The sequence below is a fragment of the Etheostoma spectabile genome, unplaced genomic scaffold (genome assembly GCF_008692095.1).
Source record: "Etheostoma spectabile isolate EspeVRDwgs_2016 unplaced genomic scaffold, UIUC_Espe_1.0 scaffold00569887, whole genome shotgun sequence".
NCBI classification, from domain to species: Eukaryota; Metazoa; Chordata; class Actinopteri; order Perciformes; family Percidae; genus Etheostoma; species Etheostoma spectabile.
The window spans coordinates 12,501-40,357 of NW_022605402.1; the positions used below are offsets into that span (position 1 = coordinate 12,501).

The 27,857-nt window shown below is 39.9% G+C and overlaps 1 pseudogene; it reads right to left on the reverse strand.

Annotated features, from left to right (window-relative positions):
- Positions 1-5,954: 5,954 nt before the first annotated feature.
- On the reverse strand, positions 5,955-27,017 carry LOC116685495 (CD276 antigen-like; annotated as a pseudogene).
- Positions 27,018-27,857: the final 840 nt, after the last annotated feature.

The window sequence follows — 27,857 nt, forward strand, 5'->3', positions numbered from 1 at the left end:
ATTAGAAAACTGATGAGATATCAAATATAGACACTTTTTACAGTGATTTGGAGTTGTTCCCCATGAAGGGTTGAATCCATTCTTTTCCTCCTTTCTCTTTCTCCCAGTCTTTGTTATAAATATATGTATTATATTATAATATATATGTATTTCACCCACTTTATCCCGGGCATTTATTCCTTCAAAAACTCTCCTCCAGTCCAGTCACTATCAGTCGCTACCATAGACCGTTAATATTAATCAATAATATACAGTCAATGGTCGCTACTCGCGCATTTTCCAACCAGAAAAAAAACAGACTGCCCTGTTCTGCCTCTGATTGGCTGGTACTCGTTTCCATCTGGGTCAGAGCCAATTAGAAGCAGGAGGTGGGCGGGACATAACTCTGATGTCTCCAGTGTGAAAGGGGAAAGGGGCGGGACAGGTAAGACAAACTCCTATGTTTAAATAACATATCAGCTTGACAACCTATTATGGAGCTAGGAACAAGCCCAAATAAGACACTATACTTTAGTTACAAGCCCAAATTAAATGTGTGTAAGCGACTTTACAGAAAAACAAGCCCAAATTCGCTTATAATAAGCGGACTTGGCAACACTCAGTCTCTTTTTTTCTCTTACGTCACTTCCAAGTCTCCTTTATACCGACGCCTACAACAACAAAACATTCATAAGAAAAACATGAGTTGAGTACAAGAGTCAGTTGTAGCATCTCAACACCTCCAAGGTTGAACCAGATGTTGGAATGCAGCCATTAAATGTAAAGGACTAAAGGATGTTTAGTGACAGGGGTGTTTAGTAAATGATTTAGTAAATAAACCTTTTAATAATCAAGAAACAGTGTCAAGAGGATTCCTATCAACACATCGTCCAGCATGGCTCAGACACCCAGTCCATAAACAATCCGTGGTCCAAAACAAATACACCCAATGCATGTTCCCATAACATTAAAAAGCTGCACATGAAGACGGTATGGGTGACCATTACTTAGTATGTTGAAAAAAAAATCATAAAAACTCATAGTATAGTAGGTAAATAAAATCCTTAAAACTTAATAGTGTATTACGTCGAAAACATAAAAAATGGTTAAAGTATAGTATGTTGAAAAAATCATAAGTTGTATGTTGAAAATGTCATTAAAAGGCATAGTATAGTATGTAAAGTGATATAATTAAAAGTTAAAGTATAGTATTTTGAAAATATTTATAAAAAGTCATAGTGTAGCATGTCAAAAAAGTCATAAAAAGTCAGTACTGTATGTTGAATAACAAAGACAAAAAATATTACATTTAACTGTTTTGTCATTACATAGAGTACATGTCCAGAGACAGTTTAGCATCTAAACCAGAAGTACAAAAAGCAGTAAAGTTCAGAGTACAGACTTCATAAAACATTTAATATGTGGAATAAACAGAACGAAGTGTGAATACACTAAAATATATACACCATATAAACATTGTAGACAGTGCAGACAAAAGCATAAATTACAAAGTGCAGAGGGTAATTTACAGACAAAATTATACATGATAAAGGAGAAGACTGTTTGTGGGTCTGCTGGTCCTGGATCGGAGAGTCCTCGTGGTTTTCACGCTCTGCACTGGTTTCTGGTTCATAACAGAGCCGTTACCATGACAACCTGGGATGTAAACAGGTAACCATAGTGCAGGACTCAATACTTTCAAAATATAGTAAACAAAAAAGGTGTAGTACAGCATGACAAAACTATCATTATAAAGTACTAGTAAAGTAGGTCGAAAAAAACATTAAAGACATAGTATGTTGAAATAAACTTAAAGTCACAGTATAGTATGTCAAAATAAAGTCAAAGAAGTCATAGTATGTAAAAAGATTTATAAAAAAGTCACAGTATAGTATGTCGAAAAAAGTTTTAAAAAATAGTCATAGTATAGTGTTGAAAAAAAAGTAAAAAAAAGACATAGTATAGTATGTTGACAAAAAGTTGAAATAAAGTCAAAAAAGTCAATTATGTCAAAAAGAAGTAAAAAAAAAAAAAGTCATAGCATTGTGTGTCGAAAAAAACAAAATAAGACAGTAACGTATATTGAAAAATGTCATAGTACAGTATATCAAAAGAAAAAGACAAAAAGATTTAACTACTTTCAGAGCTTATTTATTCCACAGAGTACAAGTACATGACCTGAGAAGGTGAAACGCAGTTTAGCGTCTAGCCAGAAGTACAACAAAAAACAACAGTAAATGTAATGTACATACATAAAACATCATAAAACTTCATAAAACTTTATAAAAACGAAGAAATAAGAATAGAATGTGGATTAAACCGAACAAGGTGTGAATACACAGATATATATAATATATGAACATAGAAAGCAGTCCGTTTAATCAGTTTCTTTAAAGCGTAACAAAATTCTTGATTAAGTTATAGCTGGCACTAGAGCAGAAAACCCGAGTTTGGGCCAAAAACGGCATCGGCCATCGGACATCGGACTTCGCACATCGGACATAGGACATCGCGCATCGGACATCGCACATAGGACTTCGCACATCGGACATCGCGCATCGGACATCGCACATCGCACATAGGACTTCCTGTTTGGCCCTTTAACGCCATCGGACATCACACATCAGACATAGGACTTCGCGCATCGGACATCGCACATCGCACATAGGACTTCGCACATAGGACTTCGCACATAGGACTTTGCACATCGGACATAGGACATCGCGCATCGGACATCGCACATCGCACATAGGACTTCCTGTTTGGCCCTTTAACGCCATCGGACATCACACATCGGGCATAGGACTTCGCACATCGGACATCGCACTTCGGACATCGCACATAGGACTTACTGTTTGGCCTTTTAACGCCATCGCACATCGGACATAGGACTTCGCACATAGGACGTCGCACATCGGACATCGCACATAGGACTTCCTGTTTGGCCCTTTAACGCCATCGGACATCACACATCGGGCATAGGACTTCGCACATAGGACGTCGCGCATCGGACATCGCACATAGGACTTCCTGTTTGGCCCTTTAACGCCATCGGACATCACACATCGGGCATAGGACTTCGCACATAGGACGTCGCACATCGGACATCGCACATAGGACTTCCTGTTTGGCCCTTTAACGCCATCGGACATCACACATCGGGCATAGGACTTCGCACATAGGACGTCGCACATCGGACATCGCACTTCGGACATCGCACATAGGACTTCCTGTTTGGCCTTTTAACGCCATCGCACATCGGACATAGGATTTCGCGCATCGGACATCGCACATCGGACATCGGACTTCCTGTTTGGCCCTTTAACGCCATCGGACATCACACATCAGACATAGGACTTCATGCATCGGACATCGCACATAGGACTTCGCACATAGGACTTTGCACATCGCCCTATAGCAGAAAAACCGTGTTTGGCCCTTTCATCGGGCATCGGACTTCGCACATCGGACATCGGACTTCCTGTTTGGCCCTTTAACGCCATCGGACATCACAAATCGGAAATAGGACTTCATGCATCGGACATCGCACATAGGACTTCGCACATAGGACTTCGCACATAGGACTTTGCACATCGCCGTATAGCAGAAAAAACGTGTTTGGCCCTTTCATCGGACATCGGACTTCGCACATAGGACGTCGCACATCGGACATCGGACTTCGGACATCGCACATAGGACTTCCTGTTTGGCCTTTAACGCCATCGCACATCGGACATAGGACTTCGCGCATCGGAAATCGCACATCGCACATAGGACTTTGCACATAGGACTTCGCACATCGCCCTATAGCAGAAAAACCGTGTTTGGCCTTTTCATCGTACATCGGACATAGGACTTTGATCAAAGGAATTCGCACATCGGACATTTAAAAACCATATATCCATGGCACTATAGCAGAAAAAACGTGTTTGGCCCTTTAACGCCATCGGACACCGCACATAATACTTCGCGCATTGGACATAGCATATCGGACATCGGACATTTAAAAACCACATATCCATGGCACTATAGCAGAAAAACCATGTTTGGCCATCGCACATAATACTTCGCGCATCAGACATCGCACATAGGACTTCGCACATCGGACATTTAAAAACCATATATCCACGCGTTCACTGAATACAGCTTATTCTCCTGATTTAGGCCACGCCCATTTCTGCCTGGACTTTTACGAGTGAAAATCGCAATTTATTGAAAACCAATGTTTTCGTACTCTTCCTAGACTGTGCAATGGATCTGCACAAAACTTCGCAAATAGCACCTCCAGACTGACCTGACAAGAAGTTGTATAAAGATTTTTTATAGAACAAAAATTTTGCATATTACACACATACAAATTTGAGTATCTAGCTATGAAAACTACAGCGTTGGCACTTCTTGGCCAAAATAAAAGCTTTCAAAGCCAAACATTAGAATATTCACTCTTAAGGACAAAAATTCCAACTGGTTCTCACAAAGATAATACAAATAAATATAAAAATAAACTCTTTTCTCTTTGAAATCCTTTTACAAAAGTCATACATGTAAAGTCATCATACATTTTGTGGCTGTATATATAGATAAAAATATCTATATATACACACACACACACACACACACACACACACACACACACTATATAAACATAGTAAGCAGTCCGTTTAATCAGAGTTTCTTTAAAGGCATCGGACATCGCACATCGGACTTCGGACATAGGATTTCGCACATCGGACATTTAAAAACCATATATCCATGGCACTATAGCACGAAAACCGTGTTTGGCCCTTTAACGCCATCGGACATCGCACATAATACTTCGCGCATCAGACATCGCACATAGGACTTCGCACATAGGACTTTGCACATCGGACATTTAAAAACCATATATCCACGCGTTCACTGGATACAGCTGAATCTCCTGATTTAGGCCACGCCCATTTCTGCCTGGACTTTTACGAGTGAAAAATCTCAATTTATTGAAATCCAATGTTTTCGTACTCTTCCTAGACTGTGCAATGGATCTGCACAAAACTTCGCAAATAGCACCTCCAGACCGACCTGACAAAAAGTTGTATAAAGATTTTTTTTATAGAATAAAAATTTTGCATATTACACACATACAAGTTTGAGTATCTAGCTATGAAAACTACAGCGTTGGCACTTCTTGGCCAAAATAAAAGCTTTCAAAGCCAAACATTAGAATATTCACTCTTAAGGACAAAAATTCCAACTGGTTCTCACAAAGATAGTACAAATAAATATAAAAATAAACTCTTTTCTCTTTCAAATCCTTTTACAAAAGTCATACATGTAAAGTCATCATACATTTTGTGGCTGTATATATAGATATAAATATCTATATATACACACACACACACACACACACACACATACACTATATAAACATAGTAAGCAGTCCGTTTAATCAGAGTTTCTTTAAAGGCATCGGACATCGCACATCGGACTTCGGACATAGGATTTCGCACATCGGACATTTAAAAACCATATATCCATGGCACTATAGCACGAAAACCGTGTTTGGCCCTTTAACGCCATCGGACATCGCACATAATACTTCGCGCATCAGACATCGCACATAGGACTTCGCACATAGGACTTTGCACATCGGACATTTAAAAACCATATATCCACGCGTTCACTGGATACAGCTGAATCTCCTGATTTAGGCCACGCCCATTTCTGCCTGGACTTTTACGAGTGAAAAATCTCAATTTATTGAAATCCAATGTTTTCGTACTCTTTCTAGACTGTGCAATGGATCTGCACAAAACTTCGCAAATAGCACCTCCAGACCCGACCTGACAAAAGTTGTATAAAGATTTTTTTATAGAATAAAAATTTGCATATTACACACATACAAGTTGAGTATCTAGCTATGAAAACTACAGCGTTGGCACTTCTTGGCCAAAATAAAAGCTTTCAAAGCCAAACATTAGAATATTCACTCTTAAGGACAAAAATTCCAACTGGTTCTCACAAAGATAGTACAAATAAATATAAAAATAAACTCTTTTCTCTTTCAAATCCTTTTACAAAAGTCATACATGTAAAGTCATCATACATTTTGTGGCTGTATATATAGATATAAATATCTATATATACACACACACACACACACACACACATACACTATATAAACATAGTAAGCAGTCCGTTTAATCAGAGTTTCTTTAAAGGCATCGGACATCGGACATAGGACATCGCGCATCGGACATTTAAAAACCATATATCCATGGCACTATAGCACGAAAACCGTGTTTGGCCCTTTAACGCCATCGGACATCGCACATCGGACATTGCGCATCGGACATTTAAAAACCATATATCCATGGCACTATAGCAGGAAAACTGTGTTTGGCCCTTTAACCTCATCGGACATCGCACATCGGACTTCGGACATAGGACTTCGCACATCGGACATCGCACATCGGACATTGCGCATCGGACATTGCGCATTGGACATTTAAAAACCATCTATCCATGGCACTATAGCAGGAAAACTGTGTTTGGCCCTTTAACGCCATCGGACATCGGACTTCGGACATAGGACTTCGCACATCGGACATCGCGCATCGGACATCGCACATCGGACTTTGGACATAGGACTTCGCACATCGGACTTCGGACATAGGACTTCGCACATCGGACATCGCGCATCGGACATTGCGCATCGGACATTTAAAAACCATATATCCATGGCACTATAGCAGGAAAACTGTGTTTGGCCCTTTAACCTCATCGGAATTCGCACATCGGACTTCGGACATAGGACTTCGCACATCGGACATCGCGCATCGGACATCGCGCATCGGACATTGCGCATCGGACATTGCGCATCGGACATTTAAAAACCATATATCCATGGCACTATAGCAGGAAAACTGTGTTTGGCCCTTTAACGCCATCGGACATCGGACTTCGGACATAGGACTTCGCACATCGGACATCGCGCATCGGACATTGCGCATCGGACATTTAAAAACCATATATCCATGGCACTATAGCAGGAAAACTGTGTTTGGCCCTTTAACGCCATCGGACATCGCACATCGGACATAGGACTTCGCACATCGGACATGGCGCATCGGACATTGCGCATCGGACATTTAAAAACCATATATCCATGGCACTATAGCAGGAAAACTGTGTTTGGCCCTTTAACGCCATTGGACATCGGACATAGGACTTCGCACATCGGACATCGCGCATCGGACATTTAAAAACCATATATCCATGGCACTATAGCAGCAAAACTGTGTTTGGCCCTTTAACCTCATCGGACATCGCACATCGGGCTTCGGACATAGGACTTCGCACATCGGACATCGCGCATCGGACATTTAAAAACCATATATCCATGGCATTATAGCAGGAAAACCGTGTTTGGCCCTTTAACGCCATCGGACATCGCACATAGGACTTCGCACATCGGACTTCGCACATCGGACATCGCGCATCGGACATTGCGCATCGGACATTGCGCATCGGACATTGCGCATCGGACATTTAAAAACCATATATCCATGGCACTATAGCAGGAAAACTGTGTTTGGCCCTTTAACGCCATCGGACATCGCACATCGGACATAGGACTTCGCACATCGGACATCGCGCATCGGACATTGCGCATCGGACATTTAAAAACCATATATCCATGGCACTATAGCAGGAAAACTGTGTTTGGCCCTTTAACGCCATCGGACATCGCACATAGGACTTCGCACATCGGACATGGCGCATCGGACATTGCGCATCGGACATTTAAAAACCATATATCCATGGCACTATAGCAGGAAAACTGTGTTTGGCCCTTTAACGCCATCGGACATCGCACATCGGACATATTACGCACAAACAAATTTGAGTATCTAGCTATGAAAACACCAGCGTTGACATTACTCGGCCAAAATAAAAGCTGTCAAAGCCAAACATTACAATATCACGAACATTGGCCACTAGTGGGCGCTGCAAATACCAAACGTTTATATCTCATGAACCGCTCATCTGCTTTTTACAAATCGCAGAAGGTTTTGTATCCAGCCTAGAAGCTATTAATCTGAACGGTTACATGTGCCTCTCCATGTTTCCCCACATTTGTTCAGTTTCTATGCTCCTCATATCTGGAATAAACTCCCAGAAACCTGTAGATCTGCTGCTACTCTCAGTTCTTTTAAATCAAGGCTGAAGACATTTCTTTTTGATGCTGCCTTTCTTTAAATTAATGCTCATTTCTTTCTTATGCTGCACTGTAACTTTTATTCTTGTGTTTTATGTGTCTATTTTTTAACTGTCTATTCATGTGTTTTACCGGTTTTTAATGCTTATGATTTTTAACTGTTTGTACTTGTGTTTTATCTGTTTAACTGATTTTGTGTAAAGCACTTTGAATTGCCCTGTTGCTGAAATGTTCTCTCCAGATGAAGCTGCCTTGCCTTGGGTTCCTCTCCCCGGGTCGTGGAGACCGACCAACGCGGGGAGGCTTGTACCCCGTCGTAACTGCTTACAGTTCTAGTTCAACTATTCTCACCACTTCAACATCTTCTTACTGATTTAAGCTATTTCTTCAGTTTAGCTTTAGCATTTCAAATGTTTAAAAATTTTCCACATCTTTTTTTTACATTAGTGGTGTTATTCCACTTAATTAAAACCATTCCTACTTTTTCAAATATTCTCACTCCTTCAACAACTAAAATTCAAACTGGTTCTCACAAAGATAGTCGTACAAATAAACACACAAACACTTTTACAACACTCGTACATGTAAAGTCATCATACATTTTGTAGCTTTAGCATCTCTGACCCCTGTTCAGGTGAACCGTTTCCATGGTTGAGCAAACTCTTCTCCTGGTTGCCCACACACTTTTCCACTTCATGCAGACCGTTTCCCTGCTGACGAGAACCTGCAGCAAAGAAAAGAATATATTCCATAAAGTCAACTTTTATATTACAAAGATATTATTTTGATGTTCCAAAACAAATAGATTTACATTTCATCAAAACTCTGTTATACAAACAGGTAGCTCCAATCAATCTGATTGGTTCACAGCTGTGTTATTATAACAACATACAAAGTCCTTAGAATTAGACTAAACTTACCTTTATTGCAGCGTATTGAGATGACCTTTGCGGCACCAAGCAGAGCTTGAACGGCAACAACAATCAGAGCTCCTAAAACTAATCCACCAATCCATCCGACAACCACTTCACTGGATGAGTCCTCACACACTTTCCCTGAAACACATCACACACAGCTGATAGAACTCAAACTGCACACCAGGTACACACACAGACTACACACAACACTTAAAAGGTGTCTAAACAAATGGCTTAAACCACCAAGAAAGAAATCTCACCACAGATAAGAACAAAGGTCTCAGCCTGAGTCTGATGGCTGATTTCCTCCTGGGTGACGACACAGCGGTAGTTGTCTGTCTTGGTCACCGTGGTGATGAGGGTGATGTAGTAGCTGCCTCCTCTTTCTGAGGTCTGAGGTTCCTCAGCAGGAAGTGGGTTTCCAGCCCCGTCCCTCCACTCTAGTTTGGGTCTTGGAGTCGCCCCTCGGACCTCACACTGCAGCAGCGCTGAGTCAGATGTGGCGTTCAGGGTCCTGATGTACGGTTCTGGAGAAGCAGCTGTGGACACAGTATAAACAAAGGGTTATGAAAGACAGAAAATGATAGAAATGTGATCATATATAACATTGTTGTTTATGCCTGACTGTAGATACATTGTGTTTAAAGAGAAGAACAAAGAACAGGGTTCATACGCAGGTTAACCAAAACTTTTCCAGCAAATTTCCATGACTATGTATTCTGGAAAATCTCAGACGACATTATACAGTAAGAATTAAAATCTGTGTTAACGTTTACCCTCAGAGGTTTAACAATTAAATGAATGACATTAATGTACGCGGTTCATAGTGGAATTCGTAATATTGCGCCTCGAAGAGAAAGTTAAGGATAAAGGAGAATCCCGGCCGATTTTTACATTAATCTTAATCTCTATAGATATGCGAGTACTTTTGATTGAAACCCCCCGACCTGAATCAGTGAAGGCAACACTGAGTAGCTGCAGTACGTGTACAAGCTTCCATGAGATAAAACAGCAGCTAACGGGGCAGGTTTTAGAGCCTTTGTGTCTCTTAACAGACAGAGGACAGGTTTTAGAGCCTTTGTGTCTCTTAACAGACAGAGGACAGGTTTTAGAGCCTTTGTGTCTCTTAACAGACAGAGGACAGGTTTTAGAGCCTTTGTGTCTCTTAACAGACAGAGGACAGGTTTTAGAGGCTTTGTGTCTCTTAACAGACAGAGGGCAGGTTTTAGAGTCTTTGTGTCTCTTAACAGACAGAGGGCAGGTTTTAGAGTCTTTGTGTCTCTTAACAGACATAGGGCAGGTTTTAGAGTCTTTGAGTCTCTTAACAGACAGAGGACAGGTTTTAGAGCCTTTGAGTCTCTTAACAGACACACAATGCAACTAATATGTCTGTCCAACATGAACAGGGCCCTTACGTAACATCAAGATGTGTTTTCAACTCAGACATTGTTTTAATTCACCTTCCCTGTCTCCATCTTGCTAGTAGCTATTGTAGCTTCCCCGGTTAGCTGCTAGTTGTTAGCTGCTAGTGATAAGTGTGTTCAGCCATGCTTTTATGAAAATCATAATGCATTGTGTGTCTGTTAAGAGACACAAAGGCTCTAAAATCTGCCCTCCGTCTGTTAAGAGACACAAAGACTCTAAAACCTGCCCTCCGTGTGTAAAGAGACACAAAGACTCTAAAACCTGCCCTCCGTCTGTTAAGAGACACAAAGGCTCTAAAACCTGTCCTCTGTCTGTTAAGAGACACAAAGGCTCTAAAACCTGTCCTCTGTCTGTTAAGAGACACAAAGGCTCTAAAACCTGCCCTCTGTCTGTTAAGAGACACAAAGGCTCTAAAACCTGTCCTCTGTCTGTTAAGAGACACAAAGACTCTAAAACCTGCCCCGTTAGCTGCTGTATTATCTCAGTGGAAGCTTGTACACGTAGCTGCAGCTACTCAGTGTTGCTGCACTGATTCAGGTCGGGGGGGTTTCAATAGAAAGGTCAAAGGTGACGCCAAATCCTCCAGCATCGAGCCTCCACAAGCAACCGCTCAACCCAGTGCGATCAAGATTTACGTAAATATTGGCAGAAATTCTCCTTTAAGACAATGTGAAATACATTTTTCATTAAAAGATTTTTTTTATTAAATCACATATTATTATGCTTTCTTTTTAAATTCCATGACTTTTCCAAAAGTCTTTATCTTTCCTGGAATTTGCAGTTTTCAAATACCATAACTTTTCCAGGTTTTTATGTACGTATGAACTCTGAAAGAAACAGGAAATAAGAATATGAGCTTTAACTACACAGATCACCGTTTTTGACGTGGACACCAAGAGATTCTGAAAAACTAGTTTGGTCTAGATCTATGAAACAGTTTCTCTGGCACTAAAGTTAATCTAGAACCAGTTACTCGTTGTGATCATTTTCTGCTTCTCTGTTTTATATCTTTGTAAACTGAATATTTTGGGGTTTTGATTGTTGGTCAGATAAAACCAGACACTGGGATTTGGGTCGCCCATTATTAATAAAGGTAATAACTCTTGGTCAGAAAGCGTTGACGGGCCGTTTAGAGACAGAGTCAGACCTTCAAACACAGACCAGGAGAAACCATTGATGATGTCACTGATGTCTACACCTGCAGCGTGTGCTACAACTCCATCACCCAGAGACTGGGTAGTATTATTATTAGGGGTCCAAGCCCGAGGATGCGTGCACCGCGGTATCGCAAGGCGATACGCGGTTCACACAGCAGGGCTGTGGAACCCTATTGTTTTCGCAAAAATTATTATTATTATTTTTCTTCTCCGCATAAAAGTGGTGCTGCAGCCTAAACCGTACATGGTGGCGACGCGCCATTATCAGGACTGGTCCGAACGTCCGCAAAGACCTCAGCCAAAAAAATTGACCCACTTCTACCACTAGGTGGCGCTATAGCAGAGTAAAACACGTTTAGCCCTATAACTCCCAAACCGTACATCGGAAATTTAAAAACCTTATATCCTCGCGTTCCCTGAATCCAAATGAATCTCCTGATATAGGCCACGCCCAATTCCGCCTAGACTTTTATGCGTGAAAAATCGCGATATATGGAAAACCAACTTTTTCGAACTCCTCCTAGACCGTTCAATGGATCCGCAGGAAACTTGGCACATAGCATCTCCAGACTGACCGGACAAAAAGTTCAATAAAGATTATTTATACAATAAGAATTGCGCGTATTACGCGCAAACAAATTTGTGTAGCTAACTACGAGAACACTGACTTTGCCATATCTCGGCCAAGATAAATACTATCAAAGCCAAACTTTAGAACATGGCTAAGTATGACCCTCTGAGGCTTTAAACCAAATGTCAAGAACATGGCCACTAGGGGGCGCTAAAAAACAAGAAGTTTATATCTCATGAACCGCTCATCCGAATTTTACAAAATTTGATGGATGCCATCTAGGCCCACTCCTGAGGTGGTCCTTACAGTGGGGTACTGATTGGTTCAAATGGCGTGGCCTAGGGACCAATGTTTGGATCAACCACTTACATTGTGTGTAATTAACAGGACGGATGTACAATGGGTACCAAACTTTAGAGTATTCATTGGTATGACCCTCCAAGGTGGTAAAACAAATTCCACGCATATTGGCCACTAGGTGGCACTACACAATGACGTCAAACGTGTTTTTGCCTATAACTCCTACATTATTCATCATGTTTTTCCTGAACGTACTTTGCCATATCTCGGCCAGATACGTGGTATCAACACCAAACTTGGGGTGATTGTTTGGCATGCCGCACGGAAGCTTCATACCAAATTTGGTAACGATGGGCCACTAGGGGGCGCTATAATCGACGTTTGTTGGTTTTGTGGACAAAGTCAATGCATTTAAATGGAAAATTTGCATTTGCAATATCTCTGCCACAGTACATGCTATCAAAACCAAGCCGGTAATGATTGTTTCGCCCACCGCCCGGAGGGCCACTGCCAAATTTGGTAAAGACAGGCCCTCTACAGGCGGTCTAATCAACATAGAACATTTCCCCGGGTCGCTGGTGGCGACTGGCGCGGGGAGGCTTGGACCCCGTTGAAACTGCGTGCAGTTCTAGTTACTATTATTATTATTAATATTATTCAAAGATTCAGACACAACACCTTCACTTTAAACTGTTGGCCTTTAAACATTATAGAGATCAGTGACATTAATCAAATTAGGACTCAACTCATCAGTTTTAAGATAGATCAAAGTAGATCTAAAATATACCGTGATAAGTTTACATGCCCATACTTAAGTTGACTAAAAAGAGGAATAAAATCATCACCTGAGTTTCCTCCTGATCTGTCTTTGAACCTCGTTCTGAAAGACAAATGAAAACATTAATCGGAGGGTGATGGTTTATTATTATGAACTAGTGAACTGATCTGAGCCTGGTAATGGAGTTATAACTCTAAAATGGAGCGGGACAAACCTAAGTAGACCCAAGCACGAATCACCACACACACACAAACACACACACACACACACACACACACACACACACACACACACACACACACACCACACACACCACACACCACACACACCCAACACACACACACACACACACACACCACACACACACACACACACCACACACACCACACACACACACACACACACACACACACACACACACAACACACCACACACACACACACACACACACACACACACACACACAAACACACACACACACACACACAACACACACACACACCCACACACACACACACAACCACACACACACACATGAGGGAGTTCAGACTATCAACTAGTAACTAAACGGAGCTCAGCAGGCTGGATGATAGGGCAAAACTCCACTTAATTATTAGTATTTGCTTTGGTTGGATAAGCAGATCGATACCACTCACGTCTGTACTGTAATATGAAGCTACAGCTAGCAGATAGTTAGCTTAGCTTAGCATTAAGACTGAAAGATGTCACAACATGCAGCCATGCACCAACAATGACAGAGAAGAGAAGCAGACTAGTAATATGGGATGTACAGTGGTGTGAAAAAGTGTTTGCCCCCTTCCTCATTTCCTGTTCCTTTGCATGTTTGTCACACTTAAGTGTTTCGGAACATCAAACCAATTTAAACAATAGTCAAGACAACACAAGTAAACACAAACAATTTTGTAAATGAAGGTGTTTATTATTAAAAGGTTAAAAAAAATCCAAACCATCATGGCCCTGTGTGAAAAAGTGATTGCCCCCCCTTGTTAAAACCTACTATAACACCTGAGTTCAATTTCTCTAGCCACACCCAGGCCTGATTATTGCCACACCTGTTCACAATCAAGGCATCACTTAAATAGGAGCTGCTTGACACAGTAAGGTCCACCAGAAGATCCTTAAAAGCTACACATCATGCCGAGACCCAAAGAAATTCAGGAACAATTGAGAAAGAAAGTAATTGAGATCTATCAGTCTGGAAAGGGTTATAAAGCCATTTCCAAAGCTTTGGGAAACCACGAACCACAGTGAGAGCCTTATCCACAAATGGCGAAGACATGGAAACAGTGGTGAACCTTCCCAGGAGTGGCCCGCCGCCCAAAATTACCCCAAAGCGAGCGACGACCTCATCCAAGAGGTCACAAAGACCCCACAACAACGTCCAAAGAACTGCAGGCCTCACTTGCCTCAGTTAAGTCAGCGTTCATGCCTCCACCATCAGGAAAAGACTGGGCAAAAATGGCCTGCATTGCAGAGTTCCAAAAAAAAACATCAAAGCTCGTCTCAATTTCTCCACAAACCATCTGATGATCCCCAAGACTTTTTGGACAACATTCTGTGGACCGATGAGACAAAGTGGAACTCTTTTGAAGGTGTGTGTCCAAATATATCTGGCGTAGAAGGAACACTGCTTTCATAAAAAGAACATTATACCAACAGTAAAATATGGTGGTGGTAGTGTGATGGTCTGGGGCTGTTTTGCTGCTTCAGGACCTGAAAGACTTGCCGTGATAAAAGGAACTATGATTCTGCGGTCTACCAAGAGATCCTGAAGGAGAAGTCCGACCATCTGTTCGTGTACTCAAGCTGAACGAACTTGGGTTCTGCAGCAGGACAATGATCTAAACACCCAGCAAGTCCACCACCGAATGGCTGAAGAAAACCAAGTGAAGTCTTTGGAGTGGCCTAGCCAAAGTCCTGACCTGAATCCTATTGAGATGTTTGGTATGACCTTAAAAAGGCCGTTCATGCTCGAAAACCCTCTAATGTAACTGATTAGGACAATTCTGCAAAGATGAGTGGGCCAAAATTCCTCCAGGACGCTGTAAAAGCCTCATTGCACGTTATCGCAAACCACTTGGTTTGCAGTTTGTTGCTGTTAAGGGTGCCCAACCAGTTATTAGGTTTAGGGGGCAATCACTTTTTCACACAGGGCCATGATGGTTTGTATTTCTTTTCACCTTATAATAAAACACCTTTATTTACAAATTGCATTTTGTGTTACTTGTGTTGTCCTTGACTATTGTTTAAATTGTTTGATGTTCCGAAACACTTAAGTGTGACAACATGCAAAGGAACAGAAATGAGGAAGGGGGCAAACACTTTTTCACACCACTGTAAAATACTCAAATTTGGTTATGGTAGCAAAGAGATGAAAGAAGCAGCAGTAGCTGTGTTCATCACCTGAGTTAACACTAGAGCAGCAGTAGCTGTGTTAATCACCTGAGTTAACGTTAGAGCAGCAGTAGCTGTGTTAATCACCTGAGTTAACATTAGAGCAGCAGTACCTGTGTTAATCACCTGAGTTAACATTAGAGCAGCTAGCTGTGTTAATCACCTGAGTTAACATTAGAGCAGCAGTAGCTGTGTTAATCACCTGAGTTTAACATTAGAGCAGCAGTAGCTGTGTTAATCACCTGAGTTAACATTAGAGCAGCAGTAAGCAGAAGCAGAGACTCAGTTCCTACACCATGATTTAGAAGATCTTGCAGGCAGCAGGACGATCAGCATCAGTTGCTTACGGGGAAGACAAGATCACGTAGTGGCAGAAGAGGAGAAGAAGAGAAAAAGATGGCAGTCAATTAGCATTACATGTTGAAACTACAAGAACCTGCTGGTCCACTGAATATTCTGAAACTGTCTCAACATCACTGTGAGTGCTGTCTTTCAACAAGACAAGGACCCAAAACACCCAGTAAGGAGCAAAGTCCTGGTTCCAGATGAACCAGATTGATGTTATAGAACCCTATTTCTTAAAAATAGCTGCTGATTGTGTAGCACAGCCTCTAACGTACCTTTTTTAACCTTACTTTAAGAGCAACACTATTCCTAAAATATGGAAATCTGCATTGTTTGCCCATTACTGAAAGGGGGTGATCCTCAAACTTAAATAATTATAGACCAATTTCTAATTTGTCGTGTTTTGGCCAAAACGCTTGAATCCCTGGTGAGTGATCAGATGAAAGACTTCTTGCATGGTCAGGATATTTTATCCCCAGGTCAGTCAGGTTTAGAAAAAAACATAGTACCATCACAGCTGCAATGAAGGTGATAAATGATATCTCTGTGCTCGTGACAAGAAGCAGCACTGTGCATCACTTTTTATTGATTTGTCAAAAGCTTTTGACCCAGTTGATCATGATGTTTTAAAGATTAGGCTTCTTAAATCGGGGTTTTCAAAGAAAACTGTCTCTTGGTTCTCAAACTATCTTAGTGACAGAACTCAGTGCATTAAGCATGATGGTGTTCACTCTGGTATTTTACCAATCTTTAAAGGGGTTCCACAAGGCTCTGTATTAGGCCCTCTTTTATTTACTATTTATATAAATGATCTTAATCGGCATGTGTCTGATGCAAACTTTCATTTTTATGCAGATGACAGTTATTTATTGCTGTGCACCCTCTCTTAAACAAGCCATTGCACATTTACAGAATGCTTTCAATGTGGTCCAAAATACTTTGCTACAGCTGAAACTTTTTTTTTTTCACAGACCTTCGAACAGGCCACTGAATGTTCCTCAGTGGTTACTCTTGATGGACGTGAAATACAGACTGTTACAACTTATAAGTATCTTGGTATTGTTATTGATGACTGCCTATCATTTAAGCCTCATGTTCACTGTCTAGTGAGAAAGTTGAGACTAAATTGGGTTTTTACTTTCGAAATAAGCTGTGCTTTTCTTTAAATGTTAAAAAACGTTTAGTGGCATCAACTTTTTTAACTGTGCTGGATTATGGTGATATACTATATATGCATTCATCTGCTCGATGCCTTCAGATGATTGACGCAGCCTATCATGCATCGTTGAGATTTATTACTAATTGTAAAGTTCGCACCCATCACTGAGCTGTATTCTCGTGTAGGGTGGTCTGCCTCGGCTACAACGGAGGCTTTGTCATTGTAACATTTATATATAAGCCTATTCTTGGTGCGCTTCCATCTTATTATGTTCACTTCTTATGAAGAAAAGTACGGTCATTACTCTCTCCGTTCTCAGGCTTTGTGTCTTGTTTTTGTCCCCACTTGTCAGTGCTGACTTTGCTTACTCTGCTCCCTTTACATGGAATTGGCTGCAGAAGAACTTGAAACTTAGTAAATTGTTTCCTTTGAGTATTTTTAAATGTAAATACTGCTATTTTATTAACACCCTATTATACATTTTCTGCACTTTCTGTAAAGGTAGAACACAACCTTGCTCAATTCTGGCTTGTTTAATTTGTTATTGAATGTGAGGTGTTCCCAATGCATGATATCATGGAATTAAAAGCTATTCCGAGGATTTTGAGCATCATGCACTTTTTTTTTAAACACACTCCTGCTATTATTCTGAACACAACTGCATGTTTCGAGACATTTATAATCTAATAAAATTCTCACAACTACTTTTATTGTAAAGCTATGTCTAAAAATTATAAACACACCTAGGGGAAAAAAAATAGCCATGTCTGAAGACCTCATGAAACCTTGTTCCAATAAAAAAAAATTTACACATCTGAACTTAAAACGGGTCAAATTTTGAGCCTAACAAATTATTGCGGCTGTATGCAGTCCAAAAGAGTGGCTGCCGCGAGGGACTAAACACAGAGTGGTCACAACATGTGACGTGCTCTTGATCGATTATTGCAACTGATTTTATTTTTCTTCTTCTTTCATAGTGCAATACACTTAGCGCTGCTGTTACCTCATGTAATTCTTAACTGGTGAGTAGAAATAATTGCGTTATACTGCGTGGTGCGCGGTGGCGGTCAACAAAAGTGTTCACTCCCAGCTTCACCCCCCCCGTCAAAGCCCAAAGAACCCAGGTGCACAGGTGCACCAAACAAACATATCACTTCCGCTCAAACCGTCATGAAAACCTACGTTAGCGCACAACAAATAATCAATAAATGAGACCATAAACAACATAATGTGGCTCCTACCACAATATAAGGTTTAACACAAGACTGAGTGGACAAAGAAGAACGGTCCATGTTTAAAACTCAAATGACAGCTTAAGATCAGCAATCAAGAAATTAATGTTAATAAAAGTACTCACCAACCACAAGGTTAATGTTGAATCTTTGAAGACGAGGAAAATAACAGCTGTAGTTTCCACTGTCAGATATCTTTGTATTTACTGATGATTATGGAGGCGTTGCCGTGCTTTAGTTCATCTGGAAAATGAGAGACTCGACCTTTGAACTCTTCACTCTGACCACCTCGACCGTTGTTGTAATGGATGCCAGCGTCATACAGGAACACCTCCTTCAGACCTTCATCTTCCTGAGGAGTTTTCCTCCTCAATCAAAGACCCCCGTTACAACGCTCTCCTTGGTGCTGAGGGAACAGGGCAACACCACGTCGCTGTCTTCTCTAACAACCACTTTAACATCGGACCCTGGAAGATAAAACATACTTTAATCATCATGTTTTAAATAGAGAAAGTCAGAGGAAATCTGAATATACATAACATCTTTTCTTCAATAATTCTCTCATAAAGCATCAAACTGCAGAGAGTCTCCATCAAACACTCTGATCTCTCTGGCAAATGAGAGAGATGTTCTATCATTTACTTTCTCAAGAATTTGATCAAAGGAAAATTAAAATATATTTTGAATATCATTTATCATTTAAAAATCATAATTGTAGGTTACAACTAGAGGATTTGCTGCTTTTCTTCGTCATATATGAGAGATAATAAAATATTATAAAGGTTTTGTATTGTTGATCCTATTGGAGTCTCCCTCTGGGGAACAAATTATTTAATATTGATCCATAATTTTAATAGTGAGATTCTTGCTGCAAGCAGCTGCAGTCCAAACTAAAACAAGATGTTGGAACCATAGACTGTATAAACTAGAACATGATGTTTAATATGAACTTCCCCACATCATCAACATGAGCTTTATAGAAAGAAAAGAAACCTGAAATACTTTAACTTTAAGTCACAGCTCTTCAGCTGAAAGTTACTGAAACAAAGAGTTCTGGGAAACTCGGTGACAGCTCTTTATCAATCTGGATGACTAAATATAATAAAAATCATATTTAAGGTTGTTGTTTGTTATTGAGGGTGCAGGAGGGAAACCCTCCGTGATTACACTCTAAAGATAAATAAATAAACCTCTTAATAAAAGACTTGAGATGATTTTTGTGGAATGATTCTCCTCCTCCACATTTCATTGCTGCTGCTGGACAACAAATTTCACTATTTCGCCTAAGCGAAGCGTCTCTGGCTCCAATTTATGCTACGAAGCCATCACTTGCAGTTAGCATCCATTGACTCCCATTCATTTTGGCGTCGCATTGACAGAGAATAACTTACATCTGAAGCGTTTAAAGACTGTATTTGTCCTTGTTTATTTCTAAAGAAAACAACGATGTACAAAGGCTCCGTTATCTTGTAGCTCACGTTATGGCTCCGTAGCAGACGTTTTTGAAAAAAGAGACTAATGATTGTGTCAAAACAACGCGATTTTCTGTCGCATAGTTGACAAATCCCCGTAATGCCAGGAGAAGCTCGCAGACAGTTTGGACTTCCATCTGCTGTTTAGGTTTAATTACTAATGTTAATAGCATGTTAGTTAGCAGTATTAGCCTGTGTCTATGTGAATGTTAACTAGCATGTTAGTTAGCAGTAATTAGCCTGTGTCTATGTTAATGTTAACTAGCATGTAGTTAGCAGTAATTAGCCTGTGTCTATGTTAATGTTAACTAGCATGTTAGTTAGCAGTAATTAGCCTGTGTCTATGTGAATGTTACTAGCATGTTAGTTAGCAGTAATTAGCCTGTGTCTATGTTAATGTTAACTAGCATGTTAGTTAGCAGTAATTAGCCTGTGTCTATGTTAATGTTAACTAGCATGTTAGTTAGCAGTAATTAGCCTGTGTCTATGTTAATGTTAACTAGCATGTCAGTTAGCAGTAATTAGCCTGTACCTATGTCATCTCCTAACATATTGCTACCCACACTCTGTCTCTGCTGATTGGGAATGATTGAGATTTCTCTTGCACAGCTACCAGAAGACTTACAACTTTCAGACACGTTTCCCACCTCACATCTACTTCTTCCACTCAGGTGGAGGCTGCGCAGTAACGCTCAGCATCACCGGGAAAGAGCTTCTAACAGACTTCACTGGTCTCCGTCCAGAACAACGGGACCTGGTGGTCCACTTCTTTAACTGTCTATGGGTTTAATCTGTCCCTTCACACAATCAAACACCAGTTACTGGTTTCTACACAAACACTTCACACAACAACCAGCCAAAACTTTCCATATGCTAACAGCATGTAGCTAGTAGCCACGCTAGCAGCGTGGTGGATTATCCTCCTCCTGTGAGAACACGCCTAATAGAAATTTTGCTAAAGTTAGCTTCCATGTTGTGTTTACGTCGGGCGTTATTATCATAAATTATTATTATCATATTATATGGGACCAACGCAACTTGTAGACAACTTCATGACCCAGAGATCCTGGTTTGACCTGATAATCACAGCTGATAAACTGCTTATTGAGCTTTAACTTTCTCACCTTGTTCCTGTCCCAGAGTCGTCCAGACAAAACCAGGAGACAGACTACAACAGCAGCTTCCGAGGTCCTGGAATAGGCGATATGTCGTAGTCTGTCCCCCCCCCTGAAGAAACGTAAGGACAACAGAGATATCGGAACCATCGCCATTACAACGCTCTCCATGGTGCTGAGAAAACAGGGCAACACCACGTCGCTGTCTTCTTTTCACACAACCCCGGGCCCTGAAGGACAAAACATACTTTTCATCATCTGTAAAATAGAGAAAGTCAGAGGAAATCTGAATATACATAACATCTTTTCTCCAATACTCTCATGAAAGCATCAAACTGCAGAGAGTCTCCATCAAACCACTCTGATCTCTCTCTGGCAAAGATAGAGATGTTCTACTATCGTTTACTTTCTCAAGAATTTGATCAAAGGAAAATTAAAATAGATTTGAATATCAATTATTATTTAAAAAATCATATTGTAGGTTCACAACTAGATGAATTTGCTGCTTTTCTTTGTCATATATGAGAGATAATAAAATATAAAAGGTTTTGTATTGATGATCCTATTGGAGTCTCCACTCTGAGGAACGGGAAAATTATTTAATATTGATCCATAATTATTAATAGTGAGATTCTTGCTGAAAGCAGCTGCAGTCCAAACTAAAACCAAGATGTTGGAACCATGGACTGTATAAACTAGAAACATGATGTTTAATATGAACTCCCCACATCATCAACATGAGCTTTATAGAAAGAAGAAACCTGAAATACTTTACTTTAAGTCACAGCTCTTCAGCTGAAAGTTACTGAAACCAAAGAGTTGGCTGAAACTCGGTGACAGCTCTTTATCAACATCTGGATGACTAAATATAATCAAAATCATATTTAAGGTTGTTGTTTGTTATTGAGGGTGCAGGAGGAAACCCTCAGTGATTACACTCTAAAGATTAAATAAATAAACCTCTCATAAAAGACTTGAGATGATTTTGTGGAGACTGATTTCTCCTCCTCCACATTTCATTGCTGCTGCTGGACAACAAATTTCACTATTTCGCCTAAGCGAAGCGTCTCTGGCTCCATTTTAATGCTACGACGCCATCACCTGCAGTTAGCATCCCATTGACTCCCATTCTTCTGGCGTCGCATTGACAGAGAATAACTTTACATCTGAAGCGTTTAAAGACTCCATTTGTCGTTGTTTATTTCTAAAGAACACAACAATGTACAAAAGGCTCCGTTATCTTGTAGCTCACATTATGGCTCCGTAGAGCGTTTTTGAAAAAAGAGACTAATGATTGTGTCCAAAACAACGCGATTTTCTGTCGCATAGTTGACAAATCCCCGTAAAGTCCAGAGAAGCTCTCAGACAGTGTTGGACTTCCATCTGCTGTTTTTATTTTATTACTAATGTTAACTAGCCATGTTAGTTAGCAGTAATTAGCCTGTGTCTATGTGAATGTTAACTAGCATGTTAGTTAGCAGTAATTAGCCTGTGTCTATGTGAATGTTAACTAGCATGTTAGTTAGCAGTAATTAGCCTGTGTCTATGTTAATGTTAACTAGCATGTTAGTTAGCAGTAATTAGCCTGTGTCTTGTTAATGTTAACTAGCAGTGTTAGTTGCAGTAATTAAGCCTGTGTCTATGGAATGTTAACTAGCATGTTAGTTTAGCAGTAACTATTAGCCTGTGTCTATGTTAATGTTTACTAGCATGTTAGTTAGCAGTAATTAGCCTGTGTCTATGTTAATGTTAACTAGCATGTCAGTTAGCAGTAATTACCTGACCTATTTCATCTCTCCTAACAATTGCACACACTCTGTCTCTGCTGATTGGGAATGATTGAGATTTCTCTTGCACAGCTACCAGAAGACTTACAACTTTCAGACAACGTTTCCACCTCACATCTAACGTCTTCCAGCTCAGGGGAGGCTGCGCATTAACGCTCAGCATCACCGGAAAGAGCTTCTAACAGACTTCACTGGTCTCCGTCCAGAACAACGGGACCTGGTGGTCCACTTCTTTAACTGTCTATGGGTTTAATCTGTCCCTTCACACAATCAAACACCAGTTACTGGTTCTACACAAACACTTCAACACAACAACCAGCCACAACTTTCCATATGCTAACAGCATTGTTAGCTAGTAGCCACGCTGCAGGCGTGGTGGAATACCTCCTCCTGTGAGAACACGCCTAATAGAATTTTGCTAAAGTTAGCTTCCATGTTGTGTTACGTCGGGCGTTATTATCATAAATTATTTTTATCTATATATGGACCAACGCACTTGTAGACAACTTCATGACCCAGTAGATCCTGGTTTGACCTGATAATCACAGCTGATAAACTGCTTATTAGCTTTAACTTTCTCACCTTGTTCCTGTCCAGAGTCAGTCCAGACAAAACCAGGAGACAGACTACAAACAGCAGCTCCGAGGTCCTGGAATAAGGCGATATGTCGTAGTTTCTCGTCCCCCCCATGAAGAAACGTAAGGACAACAGAGATATCGGAACCATCGCCATTACAAGGCTCTCCATGGTGCTGAGAAAACAGGGCAACACCACGTCGCTGTCTTCTCTAACGACCACTTTAACATCGGACCCTGGAAGACAAAACATACTTTAATCATCATGTTAAAATAGAGAAAGTCAGAGGAAATCTGAATATACATAACACCTTTTCTCCAATAACTCTCATGAAAGCATCAAACTGCAGAGAGTCTCCATCAAACACTCTGATCTCTCCCTGGCAAAGATGAGAGATGTTCTATCATTTACTTTCTCAAGAATTTGATCACAGGAAAATTAAAATATATTTTGAATATCAATTTATCATTTAAAAATCATAATTGTAGGTTCACAACTAGGAGGATTTGCTGCTTTTCTTCGTCATATATGAGAGATAATAAAATATTATAAAGGTTTTGTATTGTTGATCCTATTGGAGTCTCCACTCTGAGGAACAATTATTTAATATTGATCCATAATTATTAATAGTGAGATTCTTGCTGAAAGCAGCTGCAGTCTAAACTAAAACCAAGATGTTGGAACCATGGACTGTATAAACTAGAAACATGATGTTTAATATGAACTTCCCCACTCATCACACATGACATTGAGTATTAGAAGAAAGAAACAGAAACCTGAAATACTTATAACCTTATTTCCAGCCAGCTCAGCTGAAAGTTACTGAAACCAAGAGTTCTGGGAAACTCGGTGACAGCTCTTTATCAACATCTGGATGACTAAATATAATAAAAATCATATTTAAGGTTGTGTTTGTTATTGAGGGTGCAGGAGGGAAACCCTCAGTGATTACACTCTAAAGATTAAATAAATAATCTTAATAAAACACTGAGATGATTTTGAGATTTCTCCTCCTCCACATTTCACTGCTGCTGCTGGACAATGAATCCCCTACTCTAGTATAGATTATATAAAGAATACATATGATGGGGGAATGTTTCTCTTTGTTGATATCATGAAAACTTAAGCTGCCTTTGCCGTTGCTTATGACTCATTTTAAAATAGATTTGTGCGAGTCAGCGGCCACACTGAACTGGAGTCTGCAGACGTGGAGTCATTCGGTCTTTTTTTTTTAAATCGTCATCGCAATATTAACTGGAGCAATAAACACATCGCAAAGGACACTTTAACAGTAGAAAACTGCACTTTAAATGTAACTTATTCATTTTATAGTGGTGCCTTTTATATTCAACTCAACGTTCAATTAATTCAATTAATTTTTGATTACTTTTTAATTACAATAGCATAACCAATGTGTTTTATTTTAGCAGAACACCTGAAAGCAGCAGAAATGCAGAGCTGAGTTCACTTTAATATCTGTTTATTTATCACATGTAATATCGTTATCACGATATTTAACAGCGTTACTGCATATCTCATTTTCCTCATAATGTGCTGTATTTATATATCTTTTCTAGTCTTAACGACTACTCAAAGCGCTTTTACATCATACAGGAAACATTCACCATTCACACACACTCATAGACTGTGGCTTCCGGCTCATCAGACACATTCACACTCCAATGGGGCAGCATCGGGGGCAACTCGGGGTTCAGGGACTTCTAAACATTAATATACATTTGGTCATTTTTAAAGCTAAAATATCACATAACTTATGCTTTCAACTGGAAGAATTTGATGCTTTTGTTCTATATAAAGAGAAAATAAATTATTTGAAGGTTTTGTTGCAGTTGTGTGACTAAATGTGAACATGTGGATCGCAGAAGGAGCAGTTTCATACGATTGGCCCTGTAGGCCACCGTAGTTTCAGAGATGTTAGAAGCTGCAGTCAACCAGGAGAAACTCGTTAGTACTGATGAATATTTGGTTTAGTCCGGTTTAATCTGTCCATCACACAATTAAACACTAGATAACTGGTACTACACAAAACACTTCAACACAACAACCAGCCACAACTTTGCATACGCAGCATTGTTGGTGGAGGATATGATAAGATGTGAAGTGTGTTATGTAATGAGTCTTGAGTTGTTCTACGGTGGAGGAAGTGTCATTTAAGAAATGGACCAAGTTACAGAAGCTGTCCCCGTCCTCTTTCTCTTTCCACGCCAGAAAGTACTTCTATGTAACAACAAGTTAGGCTGAATCCCATTTCTCCATCTTACCTACCCTACCCCTCATCCCTAGCCCTGGCCCTTGAAACTGGTTACATCACCAAACAGTATTGATCATAAACTTCCAAGATGCCGTCTCTGTCTGTTGTTATGTGAGGACATTATTTCTTTGACATTGATGCAGCATTAAACGAGATCTCTGCAGTCCGCAGCAGAGGAACAAGCTACAATGTAATTAATGGGATAACTGTCAGCTTTATTTACGTTCATTAAAGTGCTCGTTTTGCTTCTAACAGACCCAGATTAATGTTCTAAGTGTCTGACAACATTATGGAAAGGATTTCTAAGGAGGTCGACCGTTCTGTTAAAGATTAAGATCCTTTTAAAATCATAAAAGTCTGCAAAATTGCATTTGCTAAAACCCACCAGACTCCATGTAAATAATCAGTGATTTAGCATCGTAAAACACGGCTTTCTGAAACGTCTCTGGCTCTTGAGCCTGCGGGACGAAGGTGTGCGACCATCGGCTCCGTTTGGCAGTGTTTTCTTTCTTTCATTCCTAAAGTTAGCTAAAGTTAGCTAAAGTTAGCTAAAGTTAGCTAAAGTTAGCTAAAGTTAGCTAAAGTTAGCTAAAGTTAGCTAAAGTTAGCTAAAGTTAGCTAAAGTTAGCTAAAGTTAGCTAAAGTTATGTTGACGTCGGGCGTTATTATCATAGACAGTTAACGAAATTAGTATTATCTATTATTATGGGTCCCACGCAACTTGTAGACAACTTCATGACCCTGTAGACCCCGTAGACCCAGTAGACCCGTAGACCCTGCAGATCCAGTAGGTCCTCTGTGAGAACACGGCTGACAGACGTTAGCTAAAGTTAGCTAAAGTTAGCTAAAGTTAGCTTCATGTTATGTTGACGTTGGACGTTATAGACAGTTAAATAAATTATCTATTATTATGGGAGCCACGCAACTTGTAGACAACTTCATGACCAGTAGACCCAATAGATCCTGGTCTGACCTGATCAACATCACCGCTGATAAACTGCTTATTGAGCTTTAACTTTCTCACCTTGTTGCTGTCCGAGAGTCAGTCCAGACAAGACCAGGACCCAGACTAGAACCAGCAGCTCCAGAGGTCCTCCATTAAGACGACATGTCCTAGTTCTGTCCCCCCCATGACCAGCCACAGTCTTATAAATATAGACTACGGAGCTGAGAGTCTCAATTAGCTTTCCAGCAACTCCTCTGGCGATGGCTGAATGAGACTGAAGCGAGCAGCAAATTGGTGTGGGGTAGCCTACTTCTTTAAAGTTACGCTGGGAACTGCGTCATGCGTCATTCTACTGCTTCACGCACCCTGGCCATACAGGAAAATGCCCCCCCCCCCCCCCGACACATCTGAGAGCTGGCTGAGTCTCTTCATCTGATGATACTTTATACATTTCACTTCACTACATTCATCAGACATATACAGTAATTAATTTCATCTTACACATTTATAAAACATAATATATAATACTGTTTCCTCTGTAACAGCTGACTGCAAGTTTCTTAAGCATGTAGCACCAATTAATATATATACATATTAATATATTATATATTAATATATATATATATTAATATTAATATATTAATAATATTAATATATATATATACATATTAATGTGTATATATACACATTTATGTATATATATATATTAATATATATATATATATACATATTAATATATATACATATTAATATATATATATATATATATATATACATATTAATGTATATATATATTATATATATATATATAATATATATACTGTGTTTATATAGGTACTGTTAATAGATTTATCGGTATTGGAATTTATTGGTACAGATACACAAACACATTGGAAACATTAATTGCATACATGCATCCATGCATCCATCCAAATTTCCATTAAAGAGGTTATAAAGCGTTGTAAATGTCCGGATGGCTTTCTTATTGTCATCTTCAAAATATAATTTCAGGTCATTTTTAAATTGGTGAATATTTGCTATCCTTTCAGAGCGTTTTTCATTTATGGATATAACTTTGTCCAAATGGAATGAAAAGATTCAAAATGAAAACATTTTAAATAGTTTAGTTTAATAGTTCATTTGAACAAGTAAAAACAACATTAAAATAAAAGATTTATATACATGATTTCCTGCATACACATATCATTAAAATG